Source organism: Amphimedon queenslandica, unplaced genomic scaffold, assembly GCF_000090795.2.
Source record: "Amphimedon queenslandica unplaced genomic scaffold, v1.1 AMPQUscaffold_13327, whole genome shotgun sequence".
Classification (NCBI taxonomy): Eukaryota; Metazoa; Porifera; class Demospongiae; order Haplosclerida; family Niphatidae; genus Amphimedon; species Amphimedon queenslandica.
This window is the reverse complement of record NW_003546437.1, coordinates 67555-76514: the sequence shown is the minus strand read 5'-3', so window position 1 is coordinate 76514 and position 8960 is coordinate 67555. Positions and strand designations below refer to the sequence as shown.

Here is an 8960-nt window from a genome sequence, read left to right as displayed (position 1 = left end):
AATGCTATGATGGCGAGTCAGTGATTAGTTGACCTTTAACAGGAGTACAGACACGTATAATGGATGACAATCCTAGAGCTATCTATATCCATTGTCACGCCCACCAGTTAAACCTTGCCTTAGTAGACTCCTGTACTTCTCGGCATCACGCTTCAATTTTGTTTTTTCTTCTATAATCTTTCTATGTCTACATGTCATCCTACGTACCACACAGCCTTCTACTTGCTAAGCAAAAGGAGATGAAAATGAAGGAGGTAAAGCTTGTGAAGCTGAGTGACACTGGATGGACATGTAGGCATGCATCATTTAAAGCAGTTAAGACCACATTTACTGCTATACTGCACACTCTAGAACAGTTATGGGACCACACTGGAAGTAGAGCAATTGAAGCAAGAGGTCTCTACCATCAAATTAGCTCTTTTCCATTTCTTCTCTCTCTCTTGCTCTTTGACGAGGTATTTTCTATTACTGGAAAACTCAGTAATTTACTTCTGTCAGAGCAGCTCCATTATGCTACTGCAGCCACCTGTATGGCAACAACCAAGACTTCTTTAATGTCCATGAGGTCAAAGAGTGAATGGTTGACAAAATGGGATTCAGCTGCCCAACTAGCTGACAGTAACAACATCCCTGTGACTCTCCCTAGACAAAGCAACAGAATAACTCCATCTTCATTCTCAGACTTTGTCATAGAAGGAATCACTGGAATCAGGCCTGACATCAGTGAATACCGTACATCAGTGTACTATTCAACCATTGATGTTCTTGGAGAACTCAACAGCAGGTTCACTGAGACTAACCTTTCACTACTACATTCTCTCCAGTCTCTTGCATCCTCATTTCCTTCATTTCTCCATGTTCCTTCACTGTTACCTTTTCTGAACCACTACAATACTGATGTAGACTCTGTCACATCTGAGGCAGCAGTGGCTGTTAACTTCCGAAAGGAAGCTTCTCCTCTAACATATATTCATATTGTCTATGCCCATCTACATGGCGCTCAGGATGTTTTGTAGACATTCTGACAGTCCTTCAAATTGCTATGACAATTGGCATCACCATCACATTAGCCGAGAGGTCTTTCTCTTCTTTTAGGAGATTAAAATCTTAACTCAGGTCTACAATGTCTCAAGGGTGACTTAATCACCTATCTCTTTTGCATACAAAAGAGACTTGTCTACCAAGCTAAGCTCTGGGACTACTTAGACGAGATAGTCATTAAGTTTGCTGACTCTCACAAGATCTCCAGAGTACTCCTACAGTGATCATCCTCCTCATCCTCAGAGTGAAGCTTTCTCTTCATTTTTGTTTTATTTGTTAACCGGCATTTTTGAAAGCCACCATAACACAAAATATTTCTCCAGATTACGATAAAGCAATAATACGTGTGCATGCGCATGATGATGCGTGTTAGATAGCGCGAAATCTCCACATTTTTGGAGGCATAAAGGGACATAATAAAAATTTCAGCACGCTTCTTGTGCCCACTTTTCTCTCCTGCTCAACCTTCTTTCATAGTCTGCCTATGCCCATATTTTGGTACCTTTAAAATGGACTGTAATGTAGTGGGAGCGTTTCTAGAGAATTGGCCGAAATTCACATTTCTTCTTTCTTTCATCTTCTTTTATCACCCATATTATCTTCTAAGTCGGAGAAGTGCTCGAGTTGGCTTTGACATCACGCTTCTAAGCTTGGGTCAAGGACCAAAATGGTACTTTCAGAAAAAGTAAGGACAAAGAACAAAATGGAAGATATAACCCAGCTAGAATCACCGCATGGGTTTGTGGTTTGATGCCATTTTAATTTATGCGCACGTGATTATCATGCATATAATAAACCTAACCTTACAATTGTAACAGAGTGTAATTTAATTAATTTTAGAAAAATGAATGGAAACAAGCAATTAAAAAACATTAAAAATGAAAAAGTTGTAAGATTGAGTGAAGATAAAGTAAAGAAACAAGAGGGTACTTGCAAACTGGTGTGGTAAGAAATGCTACACCACTGCATGCAAGATAAAGACTCCACAATGCCAGTACTTGGGATTGATCTTTGCAGGTTCATGCGGTGGTGTAGGATTTCATACCCTCTTGTTTCTTTACTCTTTCTTCATTTAATCCCACTACTTCTATTTTAATGTTTTTTACTTACTTGTGGTAATAATAAGAACACAATACTCATTACCATGTTTTATAGGCAAATAGATACTTCAAACACAACAAGCAATACAACAGTATAACAGTAAAGGACACTGCTACACTATCCAGGTTAGTTATACTAATAATAAGTACACAATACACATTACGACCTTTAATATACAATTAGATAGTTCTAACATCAAGTAATACAACTGTAAAACATTAAAGGACACTATGCTACACTACTAACATAATTTATACTAATAATAGGTATACAATACACATTAGCATCTTTTATATAAAATTAGATACTTCTAACAGAACAAGCAATACAACTGTATAAAAGTAAAGGACACTACGCTACATTATCAAGGTAAGTTATGCTAATAATAAGTACACAATATACGTTACGAACTTCGGTATATTGTTAGATACTCCTACCACATCAAGTAATACAACCATATAACAGTAAAGGACACTATGCTACACTACTAAGGTGAATTATACTAATAATAAATACACAATTTACATTACATTCTTCTATATACAATTAGATATTTCTAAGACAACAAGCAATACAACTGTATAATAGTAAAGAACACTGCTACACAGTACACAATACACATTACCATCTTTATATACAATTAGATACTTGTAACACAACAAGTAATACAACTGCATAACAGTAATGAACACTATGCTACAGTACTAATAACAGTAAAGGACACTATGTTAAACTACTAAGGTGAATTATACTAATAATAAGTACACAATTTACATTACATTCACAATTAGATATTTCTATGACAACAAGCAATACAACTGTATAATAGTAAAGGACACTATGCTACACAAGTAAAGTGAAAATAAAAAGTACACAATACACATTACCATTTTTTATATACAATTAGATACTTGTAACACAACAAGTAATACAACTGTATAACAGTAAAGGACACTATGCTACAGTACTAAGGTGAATTATAATAATAATAAGCACAAAATACACATTACCATGTTTTATAAAATTAGACACTCCTAACACATGAATACAACTGTATAACAGTAACGGACACTACGCTACACTACTAAGGTGAATTATAATATGTACACATTACACATTGCATTCTTTTGTATAGAATTAGATACCCCTAACACATGAAGAAAAAGTACTGTATGTTCATGTAGTATCAATATTCTTCATTTTAAATGTAACATAAAAATAAAAAGTTATCAAAAGACAAAGTTACTGACAAAGTGACAATATTTTTAAGGCAAAAATAATTAAATACATTTTTCATAATGTTAAATGTACCTCATACTGACGCTCAATCTCACACCCAGCATTCCATAACATTGCAGTGTTGTGCTTCAAGCATAAGTCAATCATTGGTTTGATGCTGCAAATGTGGGAACCTACGTTCTCCATAATCTTTTAATGGAACTTGCACTGAGAGCATGTTCCCTTCAAGCATCAGCATACTGCCTGTAAGCCATTTGTTGGGACACACTGGACAGCAATAACTTTGCCTTTCTGTAATCACTCACTCTAGGTATTCTCCAGGTAGTAAAATGGTGTAGTCTTCAGCATAGTACTTCAAAAGTGCTACCTCATCTTTAATGCCTTCAACAGGGACAGCATAACATGAAATGCGACCAGTCTTCCTACATTAAGAATTATTTTTATTACTTTACCTAGGTTTCATTCAATTTTGAAGAAAATGCCTCCTCAAGTTCTTGTAAGGACCATTTCTGATACTGTAGATGAACAAGAAGATCTTACATATCTATTCTTAAAACATAAGACATCAGTAATTGTTATACATATTGTGTCTAATTCTTTCTTTCCCCTGTATTCATAGTCAGTCCTATTACTCTCAACTGTTTCACAAGATGTTGATGACATCAGGCGTCCAAGAATAGTCATCTCCATTTGGTCCTTCATCGGTTCTTGCAAATTCCAGCGCATTCTCATCATATAATCCTTCTCAAACTGTGTGTGGCACTTCCTTGCACAATACCCACTAGAGCGTAATGCCTCAATTTCCACCCTTTCTCTCAAATCCACAGCTCTCATCCATCTCTAGATCCTCTGGCTCCACAACTTTAGTGTTGCTAGTTGCAGGAGTGATGAGAGGTTCTTCATCATCATACTCCTCTTCCTGCTGCTCCAGGTGCTGTGAAAGCTTCCACTGTGATGGGAAGTGCAGCTGCTCCAGGGTTGTTAACAAGAGCCCATCACATTTATTTTCACCATCACTGCCTTCACTTTCCGAATATCCAATGGCAGGGTAGATTACACTTTACTGGTCCCAAGCAAAACATCACATGCACATCTTACCTAATGTGATCTACAGGCAAAATGGTGACAATTCCATTCTGACAACTGGAATGATACTAAAATGATACTAGAAGACATGTATGCTATATGCAGCAAGACCAAGGAAGAGGTACGCAAATGGGTGAGAAGGGAAGGGGTATGTTAGGAGACTTTACTGACCATGACTGTCCTAAGTGCAGTAATGGGAGGATGAGGCTTACAAGGGACACTTCATTTTCAAGGGATCTCATGATTTGGAAGTGCTCAGACAGGTCCTGCAATAAGGTCAGTATCTGGAAGAGTAGCTGGTGTGAGGGGTTTCATCTGACTCTAGAGCAGATCCAGAAGCTGACCTACTATTGGGAATGGCACTTAGAAAACTAGTCTCTTTTGGATGAGAATGAAATGGCACGTGCTGCTTGGCCATCACGACTGGCCCTACCAGTTTCTTGAATATAACTTTCTACGTTTGATGGTGTGCCCCAGTGAATGACACGTACTACATTAGACCAATCTATACCCATTCCAAAAGCTGATATTGCCAATATGATTCGTAGCCTAGATTGAGACAAGAAAGATATTAACATTGCAGATTTTGTACTACTGCTGTTGCAAGCATTAAACATATCAACAAGACAGAAATGCAGACACATCTGCATATCCAATACGTTCAGTAATCTCATTCTTTAATTCCCGCTTAACTGATGAATATATGTCTGTGCAATCCTTGTATGTGTGACAGAAATTAATATTATCAATATGTCCTCGTTTCACATAAAGTTCGTCTATTATTATATTGCAACTTTCTCCTCCTTTTCACATACAGCATAAAATATAATTGGCTTTTCAGGTGACCTCAAAATGGTGACAGGTTTCTTCATTCCTAAGAAATGTATCACTTCCTTACATGTACTCATTGATGCAGTTACCTTTAGCGCAATGAAATTTACAGTGACAGAAACGAAGATCACTTAGTTTTATTAAATTCTTTTTTAAAGCCTCTTCCCCTATGACATGACAAAAGTTGTGAACAATGTCTTTGTAATCAAATTAATATACCATGTCTCAACATAGTGAGCTTCATCAACAATTATACAAACCAACCTTTTTTCAAGTGATGAACTCTGGAAGACATGTCTCCAGTCTTTTCCAATAAATGGCACTTCTTCAGAAGTCAATATCAAACGCTCTCAAGATTGTCAGCCATCTCAAATTTAATCAGGAGTGACTACAATAGTCAGGTGATATCAAATGACTGATGACACATCCTTGTCGCTCGAAAAAGCTGATTGGTGCGCAAGATACGCTCACAGTGAAACAAATTCTGTAGCAGTCTCACCAGACCCTTCCGTGTCACGGCAAAAAGGTGGGCCCAGACTAACATAATAGTGAGTTTCAAAAGGACTATTTTCAAAAAAATAGAATGTATACCAATAAAAAAGCCTTCTCTCAAATGGCACTGTACAGACAGGTGACCCTGCAAAAAAAAAATTAAGTTGTATCTTAAAATTAGACAAGAAATTCCAAAATCTTATTAATAATTTTTGAAGTTAAGATAAAAGTTTTGACAAGATTAGGTAATAGTTCTGGCCAGATCAAACAATACTCCCGATAAGATTAGGCAATAGTTCTTGCAAAATCAGATGAAAGTCCTGCTTAAATCATATAACAGTCCTGAAGCAATCAGTTAATTATTATGTTAAGATACTTAGATGGTGATAGATGTATGTAAAGATCATGACTGATCTGGCAAAAATTTGACAAGATCAGTATACACTTCAAACTGTTTATATCAGTAACAAAGCAACAAAATTAATTTTCATATCAAAGTACTTAAATAGTTACTGTCTCTCGTTCTTCTACTTTACACTCCAATTCCTTATTAAAAGTCAACATTCAGTTCTTGTCTAAACATCTCTGCACACACTTTCACCTCACAACTGACCCTTCAAATTCTTTAGTACTATGTTCAAACTTTTTCTTAATACATTCTAATTAAACAAATATCATTATTACAAGCAGTTGCAGAAAGCTTTCAATACCTTAAAAAAATAAAACCTTTTTCTGATCGAGAGGGGCTTTTGTGTTCTATTTGAAGGTGTATAACAATGACTTTGCTCGGACTCACTGAAAGAATGTGCATTAAAGACGAAGCGAATTTCGATGGACTTTCTGCGTGCAAAGTCAGTATATTGACTTAACATTCCTGAAAAATTCAAAAAACGGAGTGATTAATATTTAAATCACCACAGAACAGCACATACTTATAAAAATTGGCTGTCAACTGTCTATGTTGTGCTAGTATCATCATCAGCAAGATCCTTCTTTTTCTTGATATGAAACATTCAAAATCTTCCCACAGACATCTATAACGTACAGCCAAAGTGTTATTATGTTTCCATAATTTATCAAACTTGCTCTCTATTGTATCCAAATGGTCCTAATTGTAATTCTGCATTAACAAATGACATAGACGAATCATACTTTGATATCTTGTTCATCCTTTGAAGAACTTGACTTAGGTGTGCACACAGATTTGGGTATGCCACTAATGTAGACATAGGTGTATTTGTAGATAAGAATGGGACAATAAAGCCATTGTTCTATAATAAAGTATAACAATAAATTAAAAAAGTATTAGGCAATAGGTAATTATTTCTGGAGGGCTTTGGAAAATTGCTAAATTTTAGTGATTGGTAGGTTTTTTAATTTCACCATTTGCCATAGAGCATAGCAGCACAATTTATTTTGGTAAGTACTGAAACATCAAATTTGCTGAATCTTGTCCTTCAAAATGACAAGATCAATGGGATTACTAACAATTTGGTTAATATGCCAGTACTGTTGGTGTAGTAGACTAAGTGACTTGAGCTGACAATGACTATCAAAAATCAACATTTAAAATTGAAAACTAATGTATTAAAACACTTTAGTTTGTCCCGTAGTTGTTTCACAACTTCCATCATTAAAACAGCTATCACTTTTATCCTACAGAATTGTAATTATAGTTAGAATGCTTTGACAATCAGTTAATTGTTACAATATCTTCAATGTCATCTTCCGCTTCATTTTCCACATTGTCATTATCATTTGATTCTAATTAAATCATAAAATCCCAAAAACTGTATATATTGCTTGATTTCAAGTAGCAAAAGTTAATTTTAGTTTTAATTGGTGGTGAAGAATTTCATCATCACATTCATGTTTCAGAATACGCCGCTTTGTTTGCTTGACTGCTAATAATTTTTGTGAAGTGAATACATTTACATTTGCATTATATTCATAGACATTTAAGTATTTCATGTGTAGCAAGACGAGATACTGTTAGTGCATTGACTTCACCAAAACAGAAAAAAAATTGCTTGCTTACACATGATTATTGTTCTCACATGACAATGGGTAATTTTCCCAAAGTACCATTAATTTTAAAAACTATAACACAGCAACACAGCATTAGCGCTTGTTAAGTACGGATCCGTTTATCGCACAGTACTAGGCATATACAGACTGTTAACGGCAGGTCCGTGTGGGCAGATTACGGAATAATGATGATACCACCGTGGGACTGTTCTGCAACAGTCTTTCTTGTTTTCCAGCCGTATATTACCCGTTTCTGCACAGTATTACTCCATTTTGTCCCAATGAAAACAATTTACACCGTACTATTAATATTAGTATTATAATCATTTTTATTATTAAATGTCAAATTCTAAGTCACCATCATCAATAGAACTTGAACTTGATGAATCTTCAAATATCTCAGGAATAAAGCTGCTATAGGACATCAGAAAACACAGTAAAAAGTAGATGGTTGCTAGCTTCATACTTTATATCATCTGTGAATTTTTGTTTTCTAACAATTAATAGTAAATAATTATTAATAAAAAATTGCAATTACTGTTTTTCTGGTATCAACTTATTTTTACCACTTCTCCTGTCACTATAATTATAAAAAATAACACTAAAACAGACACTCACCTGTCAGTTGTACAGCTTGGTTTTGAAGCAATTCTTCGTGCAGTAATGGTACTACTATAATAAAATTTAAAATGTAAAACAATACAAAATAATACTTAGCAATTGGTCTACCACTTGGAGTGCCACTAATAATGCAAAGGTACTACGTATTAAGAAACATGATACTTAAACATCAATTACTAATCAATAAAGTTTATTGGACTCTGCGTTACTGGACTCAGTGATGCAGAACTAAAAATTTAATACATAAAAGTTCTGAGAAACAAAATACTTTACCTAATTATACTGTTGTTTCTAGTAGGAGTAATGCTATCAATGAATTCAAAAAAAATAATATTTGTTAAATAAAAAATACTGATCAATAGGGAAGTCTATTGGACTTGATGATGCAGAACTAGAAACATTAAAAAATTAATCAAAAGCATCAAAACAAACAGACAAACCTAATTATTCTTTCTCTATATGGAGTAGCACTATTCACATTATAAAAAATAAAAAGTAACTAAAATTAATACCTGTTCTGA

General features: G+C 34.8%; 1 long non-coding RNA gene across 2 annotated transcripts; it reads right to left on the bottom strand.

Annotated features, from left to right (window-relative positions):
* Positions 1-8356: 8356 nt before the first annotated feature.
* Positions 8357-8734, bottom strand: LOC109583118 (uncharacterized). Of its 2 annotated transcripts, XR_002185377.1 has the most exons (3): positions 8713-8734; positions 8437-8667; positions 8362-8392 (listed from the first exon to the last, which is right to left on the bottom strand). It is a non-coding gene; the product is annotated as an uncharacterized LOC109583118 (long non-coding RNA). The 2 variants fall into 2 exon arrangements; XR_002185376.1 differs by having other exon boundaries at positions 8357-8667.
* Positions 8735-8960: the final 226 nt, after the last annotated feature.